Raw genomic sequence first — 17,446 nt, forward strand, 5'->3', positions numbered from 1 at the left:
TTGTAACGTTTTGCAGAAGTAACTCATGCGCCGGTGTTTAGACCATATTTTTGCACAACAGTGTTTAGGAATTATGGGCAATATTTTTTTCGAAGCAAAACGAGAAATTGCTGTTGCCTTGACTTCTATATTATTCAAATAATAGTCAAATTAAATTTAAAAGGGCGAAATGAAATACAAATATTTAAAAAATACGACTGTTTTTGAGTTATCATGTGTTATTGTTGAATAAGTTATTGATTGACTCCACTAAGACTCATCTCAGTATCTCCATAAGATGTGTGTCGATTAATTATCTACAAATATCCAAAAGCATATAAATTCCCTCTTTATCGGAGTCTAATTTTTATTGATTCTGGCTGCTCATCTATTGCATAGTTACCAGGAATATCGTTTTGTCCACTAAATGATCAAGACTTTACTAATTTTGGTGACCGATCTGTTAAGATACTTACACCAGTATCTCTGTCCACCTCATCCCAATCTTCTCTGGAATCTAAAGCAATAAACTGAATCCTATTTATAACCCTAAAACTAAAGTGTTAGATTTTTTTTAAATTAACCCCAAAGTACTATATTACTACCAAACAACTTCAAGAACAAGAGTTCAAGTTCAAGTTCTTAAAACCTAAATTGTTTCCATAATAAATAAAATTGCTTTGCAGGGGGATAATGTGGTCATTCGGCTGACTAACAGACAGCCATGTCGCTTGGGAAGGTGGAGAGGCTTTAGTTTTTACACAAACTCTATTTTGTAGGCTTTCAATTTAAGATCTCGCCGTGAAATGCGCAAAGTCATTCCATACAAGTTGCTGCGAATGGCGTCGAATGTTCACTTTGAAAATTAGTTTGTAATATTACAAAATAATACTTAATGAATCATATATGTACTTATAATACCACATAATAAATTGTTTTAATTTCTCAGCGAAAAGTTCCATTGAGAAAGAGCTGTCACTGTCAGAATAAAATATGGTGCAAATTCGCCATTCTTTTCATATACCTACATACATACATACGTATTTACTTATTGTGGCTCCTTCGATCAATTTGCAGAGATATTACATAGCAATAAATTTCCAACAGAGAAACTGCACATTTTTTGCGCATTATTCTGAGCGAAGCGCCAAAAGTGCGTTTGCGAATTTACATTAAAAAAGTTAGTATGCAAAAGGTGTTCTCGTTTTAATTGACATTGAATTTCGCAAACGACAATAATAACAATATGAAAAAACAAAAACACAATAAAAATGAAAAACGCTATAAATAAAATTTAATTGACAATTGACAGTACGCGGAATATTATGCCAGCGCTACCGTTGTAGTTGTGCGGGTGATAAAAAAATAAAAAAATATTTGCGAAAATTACAATTCTCCTACGAGCGCCTAACAATATTCCTTCCGCACCGGAAGATAGCCCGCAAAACGCACGGGCCAACAGGTAAACAAACAAACGAGCCAGTTCGTATGTGATTACTAAAGCGACAGAGCGTGCGAATAATTCGCTTGCAGACGGCGATACGCAAATTATTTTCGAAAGCGTGCAATAAAGTAATATAAAAAAAAATAATAGTAACATAAATGTTGTACATACATACGTATGTATGTATATGAGTGTATAAGCACGTTAGTTTTCCAGCCATAGCTGAAAAATATTAAGTATTCGTCCAGTGGCAAATTTTCAATATCCGCGGCGACATGCGACATTTTAGGTGTGTTGCTGCCTCTCTTGACAATGAAAGCGGTGAATCACCTACGTAAACAAGTACACTTAGGTATACATACAGGTGCGTTTTGGGTATATAGTATATATTTTTAAATTTCTATGTGCAATTAACGAGTTCACAAGTCGATTTTTTTGTATTAAACGAGAGTGGCCGAATAAGTACAAGCCTTTAAAAGATAAACAAAAATGTGGGATAAAGCGCAATTTGAAATATTCCTTTTCTAAGGATCTGCAAAATTGGCAGCCATGCGCCGGCGAGATAACTTTCTCAAATTTATGTTCGGCTAGTCGCTTTTTCAAGTTAGAAGAGCTATTTTCTTTTCCTATTGAGTCAATTTTTATGCAATTCGGCGTCGAGTCCGCCATAGTAGAGCCCTGTCTGACGTTTAGTACTTATGCAAGAGTGGTCTAAATCTTCCGAAGAACCGTCTCTCGAAAACTCATTGCCGACTTATCAGATGTTGTCATCGGAAATAAGAGGATTTTAATTCTCAATTACATACTCGGTCCGAAGTAACTTCTGTTGACAAAAGGTATTATACGTTGGAGTTCGAGGCTGAAGGCCAAGATAGACAAAATTGTCTACGACTTCGAAGTTATGACTGTCAACAGTGACATGGGAGCCAAGTCGCGAGTGCGACGACTGCTTGTTTCATGAGGAGATATTTCCTCTTGCCGACTTTCACTACCAGACCCATTAGATTCGCTTTCATATTCAGTCTGAAGAAAGCAGAACTAACATCGCGGTCGATGTAGATCACAGTTTGTAAATACCAAAAACCGGTGGCTTAGTCTTCCTCATTCACATTAAACAGGCAGTCCGCCAATGCGAAATCGTGGAATTATGTTAGATTATCGTAGTTCGTAGTTTTAGGGGCACCTGATCGTCCTGGTTCTTCAGAAGCCGACATGCGGTAGCAAATTTCAACCAGCTCCAATTAAACCAATTTCCGACAGAAACAAAATTACGTATCAAATCTTCACAATAGCATGAGAATGTTCCACACGACTGTAAAATTGTCTTGCTACACTCGCGGCATCAACGTCAACTTACTTATATACTTATACTTAATACTTATTGGACTACCCTTGTACTTACTGCCAAATTATCCGCGATAACATTGTAGTATCACAATGCAACACTGTAACGCGATCAGCTATTACAGTTTACCTATTTACATATTTACCAATTGTTTCATCACGAGTTTGCATTATAAATAATTGTGTAATTCAAACTAAAAATTATATAATCATCCACCCAGTACTCGTATTCTATCGCTAAGGTCGTTCGGGTTCATTGTTTGGCAAAATTTTCCACTTTCATGATCGCGGCTCGCCGTCAACTTGTTTAGCATATCGTTTGGTCTCGTGTGCTGCCGCCACGCACGGCTCACTTTTCTATTTTCGTAATTGGTCGCCAGTGTGGCATAAAAAACTGTATTAGATTTTTATGATGACATATGGCAACTTCATTTGATTTATAGCGAGTTGCAAACCGCATTGCTAATTCTTTTTTGTCACAATGTTTTTTATGTCCAGGTTATAAAAATAGTTGATTCGGAATATAATATATATAGAAGCATATTACACACGAATTAGAAAATTAAAGGAATACTTTTACTATTTAAGACTCCCAATTATCGCTTATGCCCACACATGATCTACTGTTCGAAACTTTTTTATACTCTGAGTTCGGTACGGGCTACAGAGTAGTTTCGAACATCTTATTTACCCTCGTCCACTAAAGTGTATCCCTCGATGTGCCTTTCGTCTATATCTAGCAAAAAGTAGTCGAAAATCCGTCGTATCAGATGAGTTCAGTGGCTGTTGGTTGGTATTTGTACCAGGTGTGTTCCAAAGTATACAGGCCTCTAAAACAAACAGAACAAATGGTTTTTCGACGAAATCAATTTATTTTATTCAAAATAGTCTCTTTCTGCTTCAATAAAGCTTTTTGAACGGTACAAAAGCATGTCGAACGAGTGTTTTGGCTCGTTGGCTGGTACGGCCGCCAGTATGCCGGTGCAAGCCTTTTGAATGGCCTCTACGTCTGCATAACGCTTTCCCTTCATGGGCAAATGCATATTTTCGAAAAGGAAAAAATCGCACGTTGCCATATCAGGTGAATACGAGGAGTGGTTAATGGTTGAAATGTGATTTTTGGTCCTTAAAATGTTGGCTTCTGAGCAATTTTTGGTCGTCAGTCAAGTTGTGCGTAACATATCGTGCACCCACCTTTCGTAAGCCCAACTTTTCGGTCAAAATGCGATAAATCGATGTTTTGGAGATGCTCAATTCTATTTCCATGAATTTCAATGAAGATTTCGGCTGATTTTGATGAACTCATTCACAGTTTCGATGGAATTTCCGGTGATCACGGATTTTGATTGGCCCACATGTTGATCGTAATTTTTGTCCTCACGGCCATTTTGAAAACGTTGAAACCACTCGTGCACTCTGCTACGGGATAGGCAATCATCGCCATAAACTGGTTTCATCAGTTGAAACGTTTCGGTAAAAGTTTCAACAATTTTAAAACAAAATCTAATGTTCATTTTCGCACCGATTACACAAACATACTGACACTTAAAACGCAATAACTTCACTTCCCATGGATGAAATGTCATTAAATTCTCACTGGATCGATAAAGATAGCAAATTCTAACGCACCAGTCGACAGGCGCCACCAGGGGGTGCTAAATTCAAAAAGTCCAGTTGCCTTTGGAACCCACCTTGTATTTTTTTTTGTTCAAAAAGGAGGTTTTAACCCAACTGATTGATTAATGGAACCAAATAAAGTTTGATTTCCTTTGTCGCCTCTCTGAAAAAGAGATAATTTATAAGTTTCTGGTTTCTTGTAGATATGTAATCCACAAACAAAATTAGCTTTAGATATAGCTGAGTCTCGGTGAAGTCAATCACTAACTTGCTCAACAAGCAGGCAAACGTGGCATGAGTGGAATATGGGCCGTATATGCCGACTATTATATTAAAATGCACAAGTAGGAATGCTCACATGTCGCTGCCTAAAAGTATGGCTAGCGCACGATGAAATTACTCGACAAAAACATTTAAATAGCTTTTGAAATGGTACATATATTAAAAATAAAAAAAAAATACAACAGTTTTTAACAGAAATTCATTTCATGTTTACATTTATTAAAAAAATTTGCTGATGAATTATTTTTTATAAATAATATAATTTTTTCCAATATACCTCTTATAAGCCTCTTAATAGTAACATCTGTAATTTGTTTGCTTGATGAAAAAATTTTTTTTTACCTACCTTCTTAGCTAGCAACGTCAGGGGTCTTAAAACCTCCTGTTCCCCCACTTCCTTGCTTCTTGTTGAAAGTCAGATCTTTGCTGAACACTTGCTTTTCTAGCAATTTCTCCATTGTCTAATTTGGATTTTCATTATAAAATCGAATAATTCTTCATTTTGAAAGCAACCGCAGAATTGTGAAACAATGTTTATAAAAATATAAATATTATTACAGTCCTTAAATACTCATTGTCTGTCATTTAGGGCATACCCGCTATTTCGCAAAATGCCAATTCACTTAAGATACTCATTCATAAAATTGTCTACAGTCTAACAACAACTAAGCCCAATACGGCAGCAGCTGTTTCAAAAATTTTGTCAAACTTATTTATTTGCGCAATTTTTTTACACTAATGTCTGACGAAGAATTGTCGTCGAAAAGTTTGAATTCTTTTCAACTTGATACAAATTACATAAACATTTATTGTAGTATATAGTATATTCTTGTCAGCATTTTTCTCCACCCTCTGTCTTCTTTGCTCTAAGTTTTCGCAAAATTTTAGCACACATATCATATTTGTGTTGTTGCTGTCTTTTGGGTGGCTCAGTTGTAGCTGACTAGAAATGTCAATTAAACTTGTTATTGAAATCTAGCAAAAATGTCAGTGACCCGCCTGAGCGAATTCGCTTTTATTGTGTTTAATATCGACAACTGAATATAAGTTTATTGTTTCTATTTGTTGTAGCAATGAAATATTATCAAAATATTAATTAATAAACAAAAGCAATGGATTTTGAAGTTTAAACTTTAAGTAATCTTAAAAAGTTATTGTCTAACGAAATGTTTTTGCGTAAATTTTCCTTTCAATCGCACTGTAGCACATTATATCAGATATTTGAACCCCTTACTTTCCTCCGCTTTATTTCGGGAAATCGCTTTGTGGCTGTCAATTAAGCTGCTAATTGATTAATGCACAATTTGGTACGTAAATTTCAAATTATTTCTGATATAAATAGACTAAATTATATGCTTGTTGTGTTGTTGCTGTTGTGGAAGTCAGGAAGCACTTTCGAAAAGTTTTTCTCCACTCGTAAAAAGTAAAAATAGAGCATTTCAATTATGGGCACACTGCCATAAATTAATGCTAATCAGAAATCGGCTGTCAACAGGTGACAACCGAATAATCGATTACGAGTGCGCGCTTGTGCTCATACAGTGTGTTTCAAAACACTGCGGACATGAATATTAGCGTTTACATGAATGTTATAAATATGTTTCATTTTTAAGCGAATTAAAGGACTTTTTGATAATAAAAATCGTTAACTTCGGCTGCATCGAAGTTACAATACTCTTCACAGATGCTAAAGTGGTCTGCTTGACATTAGAGAGATAACAAAGGATCTAAACATCTTTTATGAATCAGTTCAATACATTTTTGTTAATGGCTTGGGTATGAAGCAAGACTTGTACCAAAATACCTGGCCCTTTGGCAAAAGCGACGTCGAGTATGGTTCTCAAAATAAAATAAATAACGTAGCTGAGGACCCTACATTCCGCGAGTACAGCATTACTGGTGACGAGACGTGAGTTTATGAATATGACGGCGTTATCGTCGTTTTACAATCGCTGCAATCCTTTTTTAATCGATGTCCTACGTTATTAGTAATGCTAACCTCTGGACCGTAACCAAACAGCTACCGATCCACATCGAAATTCGACGTCGTAAATGGAAATGGATCGGCCACACTCCTGTCTCTTATACACATCTAGATGTGTATAAGAGACAGTAACTTTTAAATAAAAAAAAAAAAATCATTAAAATATTTAATTTTTTATATGTAAAAAAAAATTATTGAAAAAAGGCCGTTTTTTGCCGCAGGAAACCCATGTAACCCTTTAAGGTATTTCCCAATCTTTGACTTCTGCAAGTTGAAAAAAAAAAAATGTTTGGTTGCACCTCAACTTAGCACTTCCTTATTTGTTCAATCTTGATTTATAGGCATGTTCTTATGTGTAGATGTTCGATATAAAAGCGACTTCTACCAAAAGTGAATTCGAAATGTGGTACAAATAGAGATGAAGGAGTCTCTGGAAAAAACCGAAGAAGCAAATTTAACTTACACTTCATTTTCACTTAAATTTACACTATTTATCACATGAAAAGTCTATGGCCAGGCACATTTTCTAAACAATAACAGCTGTTTCAAACAAATAGAATAAACCAAAAGTTTTTATTGTCCGCGCAGCTAATTGAAAAATCTGAATAATTGTGAACAGTCATAAATAATTAGCAAAGAAATAATAATTCGAGGAGAAAACGTGACAATCAATAAACAGCGAGATGAAAGGTGAAAAATATCACTTATAACGCAAATTGGTCACATGCATGTTTGTAATATATGTATATTATGTGAGTACAACTAGCTTTTGTTGGTAAAAATTAAAGTTCCTTTGAAAATTCTAGAACTTCTGCAAATATTATTTATTTTTTATAAAAAACATAATTATATGCAAAAGTTATTAGTATTTATTACAACATCCTGGGTTCCTGGTTTCGAAGCACTCTTATATCAAATATTAAATTGTAAGTCTAATAAATCACGTATTGGCAAGATTACCCTGGAAGCATCTGAAGTCGCCACGGTATGATACACTGGAGGAGGTATCGTTGGTGATAGCGTAGAAAACACTGAATGACTCTCCGTAAAAGGTCTGCACTAAGGTAAACGGAAGATGAAGTACAAAAATTTTTATCCAGCAGATTGCGCTGTCGTTACTGACGTAGGAAATAAAATACATTCGCAACGCTCCATGGTTTCTGGATGAATTCGTATGTAAATAAGCGAAATGCCGCATTTCGGATGAAGAGCAACCTGAAAAGATTCAAGAACTCACATTTCAACTAGAATTTCCATATTTGTTCAAAAATAATACCGCTGAGAACGCAACCGAATATTTGATGCCTGAAATCGAAACTCGTGATTTCGGTGAAATTTGTTTTTAACAAAACCAAAGTTTCGGTGTTTTTCCTTTAAAAATGTGGGGCACCTCGAAATACATCACCCTAGATATTTTATCTCCTAGATAGCAAAGAGATTATAGTACTGCCACTTAAATTCTTATGTATACAAACCTCTTTGCGTCACTGTTAGCCGAACAATATCCGAGTGATTATCGCTTTTTTTCTATATTCTGAGGCTTACGATTAGGCATGCACCGCGGATCATTAGTTAATGCATACGCACGAATTAAATACAAATTTGTTAGCGCAAAATAGTAAATTTTTAATCTATTTTAGTATGCATTACCGTTACCATTTTAGTGTTCCAACTGCTGTTAGTTGAAATGCTATCATACATTTCCGCTAATGCGCCACACCCTATCGTCTACTCGTCGCGATGCTCCTTTGTTTAACACATGTTTGATAAATTATTGACACACAATTAATTGTACTGTCCAATATTTGTCGGCTGCTATGCATACATATTCCATACTCCATAAATTCGTTGCTCTTTTCTTTCTCTTAGTCCCTCCAGACAGCGTTCAAGCATCTGCTTATGCATGCGGATGCGCAGTGCCGCACATTCCTTTCGCTGACCCAGACTGTCGCCTTTTGGCCCTTATCAACAGTTTCGTATATTTGTACATAATAGTTACCAAAAATTTTCTTCTGCTGGTAGTGCTTTAAGCTCGAATGCATGTACATTTAGCATCAAGTCTGAAGCCAGTCACTTCTTGCCGTACATACATACATATGTCTACATATCATCTTTATTTCTTCTGCTGACTTCGTCATTTTCGTCGTTCGTTTATTTTTGGGGTTTTACTGTTACTCTGCTAAATAAATTCCGTGCATTTTTGTGTAGGTCGCCACATTAATTTGAATTTCGGCTTCGATTTTTTTCCTGACGCTGTGCGCTGACTTTGTGGTCAGTTTGGCTTCTCATATCACGACGCAATTAATCGTTGCTTGATCCACTGTTCGGTTGCTTGTATCACGTGTCCGTCGCATGATTTCAGCACTCAGTTTTTCGAAGAATTCCAAACTTGTATTTCAGTAGTTTTGTGTGTGTGTGTTCATCTGTGTCTTTGTTTGTATTTAAATATTTGTAAAAAAACATACTAACGTTTTTATTTCTTTTTATCTTCTCTTTTAGGTAAGTATCCACTACGCATTGACCTTTCGAAAAGCTGCAACGTCACGTGACATGCACATATACCATTTGCATGGCAGCAATCTACGCTTTAGAATTATTTTTAGATCGATATTTCCTGTGCACTCACCACCAACAGGTAAGTACTTATGTATGTAAGTGTGTGCAAATAAAATGCGGGATAGCCTAAATTAGGTCAACCGAATGCAGCTGCCCGGCGTCGTTTTGTGATGCACAACCTATGCTCAGGTTGACGGGTAATGCGTTGGTAATGCTTCATTCAAACAGCGCCATAATTAGGTTTGGTAAAGTAAAATTCGTTTAATTCTTGATTGAACTGTAAATACCATTGTGTGTTAACGGGCTCATTAAAACCCGAATGCTAACCCAATTCGGCTTAATTAATCGTTTAATTAATTGGCATTGAAAGTAACCCAGTTGGTTTATTGACTGTGTTTTTGTTTATTTGGCTATTTAGTTGTTGTAGTCTCAATATTTAAAGTTCTGAGTTGTTTTGATCAACTACTATGTAGCTATTTTTGAACTGTCATACAGTTGTATTTATGGGAAAAGTAGTGCAACAGTTTCTTTTATTAAAAGATCTTTCCTAACATAAATTATGACAAAAAAGTACCCGGAAATTCTAAATAAAATACAAAATATTTAATTATTCATCAATATTTATTTTGTTGCCCTCAAAGTAATCCCCACTAGATGTAATACAATTATGCCAACGATTTTGCAGTCCTCGAAATACTTCTCATAAGCACTTTTTGGGATAGTCTTCAGCTCCTTAAGCGAATTTTGTTTGATCTCTTCGATCGATTGAAAACGTGTTTCTCGGAGCGGCAATTTCAGTTTGGGAAACAAGAAAAAATCACACGGAGCCAAATTTTATGATTTTTATTGTGGTTGATCTATGGTCTTCCTTGCATTTTTGGCTTTAAACCGAATGGTCACAATCGTGGCTCGATGCGATGGTGTATTATCATCGTGTAAGAGCCATTAATTATTTTTACACAATTCTGGCCGTGTTCGACGGATGCTGTCACGCAAATGCCTCAAAAAGGCCAAATAGAACTCCGTATTGACCTTTCAAGCTATTAAAACCATGTCTCATCGGCACTTATAATGATCTCCATGAATGGGAGTGGGATGAGAAGTCGCATGATCAAACATGTCTAAAGAGACCTGTTTACGGTACTCTTTAAAACAAAAAAAAAAAAAACAGCTTTATCGAGACGAGTCAGGCGTTTCATACTCAAAATATCCACCAAAATCATTCGAAAGGTCTCGCGAGAGATGTCGAGCTCTCTTGCCATCGCTCCAGCACTTGCCTGACGATTTTCAAGCACCATATCCTTCACTTTATTAATATTTTCATCAAACCAACATTCGCAACGATTTGGCAGACAAAATTTGGTTATAAATACAAAATTTGAGATATTTTTATCCAATGTAAAAATCACAACACACTAATGATTTTTACCGACTTAAGCAGCTGCTCTAAACAAACAGGTTGACAGATCGCGCTCATATTTAAATAGTAAAAATAACTAAATCGACTGAGCCAACCAGAGGAGGCACCCTTGCCTCACTTACATCGGGATGGGACTGAGTTGGATCTCCACTTTGCCTCGCGAGCGCTTAGCAGGCTCTCGTGGACTACCGGTTCCTTCTGACTTAGAGTAGAACGCAGGAGATCTACTGAACTACTTGTCTTGAGCAAACTACATTTTGCCGCAATTAGGACTTCTTACTGGGCATTGTCCAATCGGCATTCATGCGGTAAGGTTTAAAAGCTTGTCGGACGCTAGTTGTATGGAAGAGGGTTAGGTGGTAACATCCAGGCACTTTCTCCTGCATTGTCCAGACTGAGACTGAATCATCTCGGTAACCTTACCCTCGGCGAACCAAAAGCCATAGCCGAAGCTTTATCGATCTGAAGGGTCTTATGATCAAGCATTTAGGGGAGTATATAGGTAACACAACGAAGTGGCGTCCTGTTCTATCCCAGTGAGATTCTTCTTAGATCGACGTTTTAACGTAACCTAATCTGTTGCTGTATGGGAGGTGCATCTTTACCTTTCCCTTTCACTCCTATTAGTCAAAGTGTCTTTATAATAGGAATTGTTGCAGATATTGGACAGCGTTACTTGAGGAAACTAGTTAGCTTAAAAAGAGTATCCAATGTTCGTTGGCACCAAAAACCATTCCTTACATCTCTACAAAAAATAATGGAGGTAAAATATTTCATCTGGATTACAAAAATAAGAAATCATTTTAAGAAACGCTGCCTAAAAAAGAAAACGAAAATAAAATTTCGAAACGAAATTTTATATTTAAACTTCAAAAAATTATTTTACTACGATACTAAGTGATGCTTAATTGTTTTTTTTTTCAGCCCAAATTGTGTAGTCTCTCTTACATAAATATGTATGTATGTCTGTATGTTTGTGTGTACATAATTTATTATTTCATATTGTCAATCCATATTTAATGCCTTTAAAAGCTCATGAAGAAGAGGAACTCCAGCAACGCTGTCGATTACCGTTACTTAAACAGACGCATTGCTGCATTCAATTAATCTTCAGCTTAAATGGAATTAAACTCTTAAAAGTGATTGCCTGACGGATGGGTTCCACTTCAAGCTGGCACCCAAGCAAGGCGGCTGAAATATTTGTTAGAGGTGTATGTGTACTAAATGGTGTGTATGTTCAGCATTAATTATTGCTAAAGGGAAAATCCCACACATACTCATGTCATGAAGTTAAACTCCTCTTCAACTCACACTTAACAGCTGAGCGTTAATTTGGCCGGCAGAGCAAATTTGTAAGAAATCTTAAGTTCATTAACGAACATTCTAATCAAACATACTTGTGGACAAGCATGGACATACATATATGTGTGTATGTGCATTTCAAAATGTTTATGGAGTGATATCTAAATACACCTAGAGCTAGAGCAGCGTTTGCTTTTAGTCACTTGTTGTGGCTGTCATTGGTGATGCTTGTCACTGCTGATATTGTTTGCTGTGATAACCGTAATACAATTTACTTTAAACGCTACGTACTTTGTTGATTTTACATTGTTGTAGTTGTTCTTGTTGCTTTCTAACTGAGACTTTAAGTTTTTACTGTTGACACTAATGTTGATGTTTGCTTTGATGCATCATCACTCACCACTGTTATGTCAATGTACACAACGCACACACACACATATGCACACTGACAGTTGACCACTTAAACCCCTATACGTCATAAATATGTTAGTCTGAACGTTTGTTGTGCTTGTAAGAATTGCAGGAAAAAACTTGCTGCAACATTAAGAAGCAAAAAAACTTGATTGCTCAACTTTAGTCGCGCGACTTAATGTCATTCGCGCATTTGACATTTATTAAATCAATTCGATGACGTTGCTGTAATGCACATTAATGAGGTTCAAAGTACTGTTTTCCTGTCTTCACACATACATATACGTGTATATGCATACATACGTAAGAACATTTTTCACATTGCTGACGATTTTATTCGGTCGCGCTTTTAGTGAGCTTTCTGTAAAATTGATTTCTGGTTGGAGAGGTAATTATTGACTAACTCGATATACTTTAATAATACTCAATAATTATTATATTAATTAAAAGTTAATAATTAAACGCGCAAATAAATCACACTGCTAGACAATTCGTCGACATCAGAAGCATAGAGTGTCGCTAATTATTTCAACATTTAATTATTTAGAATAATATTTACACTTAGAATAACTAAAACAGAAAAAACCTTTTGCACCGAAGCTACTTATTATACCTTTCAGAAATACAAAAGACTATTTACATGAACTTTGATCGATAAGTTTGTATGGCAGCTATCTGATATAGTGTTCCGATCTGAAACACGTGTTCGGAGACTATAGCGATGTCTTTGACAATAACATATGAGAAAGCTGCAATCATGTCAGAACACTGCACTCCGGCCTACGACAGGTGGCCGCTTAATGTCTCCCATCCAACACCCAGTTAAAGAGCATAATGAACAGCTCTTCAAGCAGCTTCTGTTTGGGTGCTGTCGCAGAAATCATCCCTGCTATCACCTGCCTGTAGCGGAACCGTCTCCTAGGAATATCAAGAGGTCCTTCCTCGACTACATTGACGATATAAGACAATACGCCGACCAGACTTCGGACGCAACTCACTGCAGACATGTACTGACCGCCATTCACAGTGGAGCCATTAACACCTTCATCGACTCCCTCTCAGTGAATGGCGTACTTGGTGTAAAAACATCACCCATTCCAGACCAAGAGCTCGAGTTGCCGAGATAAACGAGAGTGACCCTTGCGCAGCTTCGTTGTTGGTACAAACATATGTCCAGCGTGCAATGAGTGACACTAGTTACCTCTATGCATGCCCTGCTAACCCACACATACTCATTGGTCCAGCCCCGTCGAAGCAGCCCGTCTAGTGGGCCTACCGTTGGATGAAGTCGATGACAACTTATTTAATCCCTATCATCCTAACGGGGATTAGGTACCCGTTTTCTATGCATTTATACGAGAGCACTGCATGATCTCTTGTGCAAGCTGCCGCTTTTGTGATATGGAACCGGAAACTCCAGAAAATCTGATTCTACAGTGCCCATTAATTTGTAGAAACAGACTCAAGGCCCTTGGGTCGAACTACATAAACTCCATTACGCCCTGGAAATGCCTGGAATTTATCAGAGTGCTGGGCTTTTGTGACCATATTTGATAGAAGAGAGTGCACAATAGACCATAGCTCGTGGTGCAAAACCTTAATTAATTTCTATTTCTACTTTTGACATTTGGCTTGAAGGCGTCTATGTATACCGAACATTCCTAACAATGCACCTCATTGGAAATATCGAATAATCAGTCTAAATATAATCTAACGATGATTTCAACTTTTATCGGTTTTCAAATTATGCAAATATAGATTATTTAGAATCTATTTTTATTTTAAACTGAGTGTCCAATATCTTAAACAAACACTGCATTCAGTTCATTATACCCTTTAGCTAGGTTATATCTGCTATTACTTGGCAACTCTGGTAAGCGTAGTGTGCTAAGAGCGCGCATTGAGCTCACACCACAAGCTTTTCTCAGCTGTTTGACGTCGAACCAAGCAAACACAATCAGCTGTTGCATTCTTGCGAAAAAGAAAAAGCAATAAAAGTCACCTGTCCACAAGTTATTTGCTACCAGGTCTTCGTCTTCTGCTATTTTTTTAGTTTGATTTTGTAAAACGCAATATTCAAGCGGTCCACTGTTTGTAGACAGGCATCAAACCAACGGTTTGAACTACACGTTACAAGCTCACTGCGGCTCACATTTACTTGCGCTGACATACATGTCTAGTACATTTTTATGAGTGAAGGCTTGTATTACTTGTATTCTCGCTAACGAGGAATGCGTAAGCGGTGGTGAGCGTAAAACTGTGTTTTTTTTACCTGACACTCAAGCTCAACGTGGCACTCATTTTGTACTCAAATTTAGGTAATTGTTGGCTATTGGTTCCAAGCCTTACTTTTTTGTAATTTACTATGTCAGTTCGAATTGGTTATTGGATATTTCATTTATTTGTTTAATATTTTCGGTTAAGTGTTCAGGTTATATTCTGAAATTGTTTTTATCAAAAGTTCCATAAATAGTGGGGGTAAAATTAATAACCGCAATGTCTTCAGAAACTCAGGATCCAAAAAATTCTAAAAAAAATTTAAGCTTAAACCCTAAGTTTTGAATTGTTCTATCGGATACATATATACCAATCGGCAGGTCCAAAACGTAAGAGTATCTGTTCACCGAATTATATCTCTATAAATCCATTGATTTCTGAAATGTGTAGGAAGTAGCACCGCCTCGTTGAAACCAAATACAGCCTGAGCAGGAACTGACGCTGGCGAAAGCTTTAATTTTAAGATCTTGACGTAAAATGCATACATTCTCAGCTATATTTTCATCATTGCTATAATTTCATCATTGCAAGCTGGGCGTGTTCGTCGGTCAAATATTATTTGTCTCTAGAAAAGCATAATTATTTTTTTATCTTTGTTTATTTCGGTCTCGTTAATCAAGAATAAGTGATTGGCCTTCTGATCCGATCCCACTTCCGGGGCTTTGCTGGTATTATATATAGGCAGTCAGGAACGTAGAAGTTTCGTACTCACCGCCTTTGCTCCGTCATTATAGCCTAGTTCGTAAGAAAATTGGCCTATGCTTTCGCATCACGAACTCCATTTGCCTTATGTATTAACTTGATCGAAAATATAACTGAATGTGGCTTTCATTTTCTGTTCGACAATTTGTTACCATAGAGAGCGATATAAAGGTACTCCAACAAAACGTTAAGTAGGTAAGCAGATCATATTAGAAAAGACTAATGAATATTTGGAAAGATAATAAAAGAAATGTAGATTTCTCTCGTAATAGAAGACGGTATTTCCAACGCGAAAATTGAACAGACCTTCTTCATTGATGTAGACATCGCTTAAGCGGTTTCAGCCGCGTTTACAACCGGCCGCCAATTGGAGATTCCTAGATCCTTCTCCACCTGTTCTTTCCAACGGAGTGGAGGTCTTCCTCTGCGGGGACTTCACAGCTGGAATGTTTTGATTCATTCAGACGAAATGACCTAGGCAGTGTAGCCGCTGTCTCTTAATTCGCTGCACTATGTCGATGTCGTCGTATATCTCCTACAACTCATCGTTCCATCGACTGCGGAACTTTTCTCTCGAAAACTCGTAACATCGACTCATCAGACGTTCTCATCGTCCATGCCTCTGCACCGCATGGCAGGACTTTACTTCTCAATTGCCTAATCAGCCGAAAGTAGCATCAGTTGGCAAAAGTTGTTCTACGTTGGATTTCAAAGCTGACGTGGTAGAACAGTCCTATGCATAAAAATCGCACAGATGACTTTAAAATGTTTAAACGATCAGAGACGCATATATCTAAGTTCAACTCGATGCAAAAGGTATTTCAGAAATATGCCGTCAATAAAATTGGTTTAAAAGTGAGTGGGTACTATATTTTAATACAACTCCATTCCTGTTACTTGGTAATGAGGTTGATGTGATCTTCGCATTTCGAAGATTTCAATTTATTTCATGACTTACATATTTAAATTCAATAGCTGTAAATTTTTTACTGTGCATTTTTTCGAAATCGATAAATGGTCGACGAGCGTATGTGCCTCTGTATGTATGTATGTTTGGTACATGATTGGAACCCGGTTTAACTAACTCACAACTTAGCGGGCTGCTCAAAAGCCATGCTCTGCAATACAAATTGAGCATACAACTACAGTATAACGTAACGGTTCGAACTCTTCGATTATGCACAGGTGTGAGTGTTAGCAAATACTAAAAAAATGGGGAGAGGAAACGGTTAAAGCTCTCATGCTGGGGCCAAAACGAATCAGTTGTCTGCTAAACGGTGAGGAAAACGGTTGTGCGAACAAAGCAAGAAACACAACACTCCGCAATCGTGCAAACAAATCGTGTGAAATTAATTTAAATTTTTTGCTTTTCAAGAAGCAAATTTTTTAGCATCAAATTTTATTGACTTAATGTAGAACTATTTATTGAAAATAGTATTTTTTGTTGCCGAAAAATACTTTCCATTAATTGTGTACAACAACCATACAAATAGTTACCGTGGTTAGTAGTGAAATAAAATATGAAAAATATATATTAAAGAAATCAAAACCGTGCACTGAACATATTTATTTTTCAACGAGTGATCGTTTGCCGAACGCATATTGAAAATGTACAATAACAAAGGAAATGTTGAAGTGCACAAAAAATAACAACAATTGCCACTAACTTCTGGTCGCTTGTCAGTGCGTTTGGCCAGCGGGCGGAAATTTGCAGCAGTGCAACAGTATTTCAGCCGATCGTTTCTATTTCTTGCACTCGCTTGGCTATTGACCATTTCCGTTTTAACGCGCTGCTTCTATGCTTGCGTGTGTAAGTGTTTAATTGTCTTTTTTGTGCTGTCTTTGCGCACTTTCGAGTTTTATGTTAAAAAAAAGCTGCATAAATAAATAGAAATAAAATATATAATTAAAATATAAAAAAATGAACTGATTATCACCAATACCACTGCACTCTGTGAGCTTGCTACGCTTGGCTGAAGTTGTTGCTGATTAGCGTGTGTTAGGCCCTCGTTAACTACTGGGCGGCATTAGAGTGGCACAGGTGTTTAGGCCACAGTTTTAAAATGTTTCTACTTTAGTGATTTTAAATTTATTTAGTTTCTTATTTAATTTTTTATGATTATTTCAT

At 36.7% G+C, this 17,446-nt stretch overlaps 1 protein-coding gene across 9 annotated transcripts in view; it reads left to right on the plus strand.

Moving 5' to 3' along the window:
- The window catches only part of LOC108974705 (tyrosine-protein kinase Src42A), a 127,819-nt gene that overhangs the window by 34,277 nt on the left and 76,096 nt on the right, over window positions 1–17,446 (plus strand). For 2 of the 9 annotated variants that reach the window (XM_018942705.1, XM_018942708.1), the window contains exon 1: window positions 16,606–17,128. The exons of 5 other annotated variants lie outside the window; for them this stretch is intronic. The gene's annotated coding sequence lies outside the window, so the exon portion shown is untranslated. Of the gene's footprint in view, window positions 1–16,605; window positions 17,129–17,446 lie in introns of those variants that run through there. 2 more of the 9 variants (XM_018942707.1, XM_018942706.1) reach the window with 1 other exon arrangement.

Source organism: Bactrocera latifrons, unplaced genomic scaffold (genome assembly GCF_001853355.1).
Source record: "Bactrocera latifrons isolate USDA-ARS-PBARC rearing strain unplaced genomic scaffold, ASM185335v1 scaffold_58, whole genome shotgun sequence".
NCBI lineage: Eukaryota > Metazoa > Arthropoda > Insecta > Diptera > Tephritidae > Bactrocera > Bactrocera latifrons.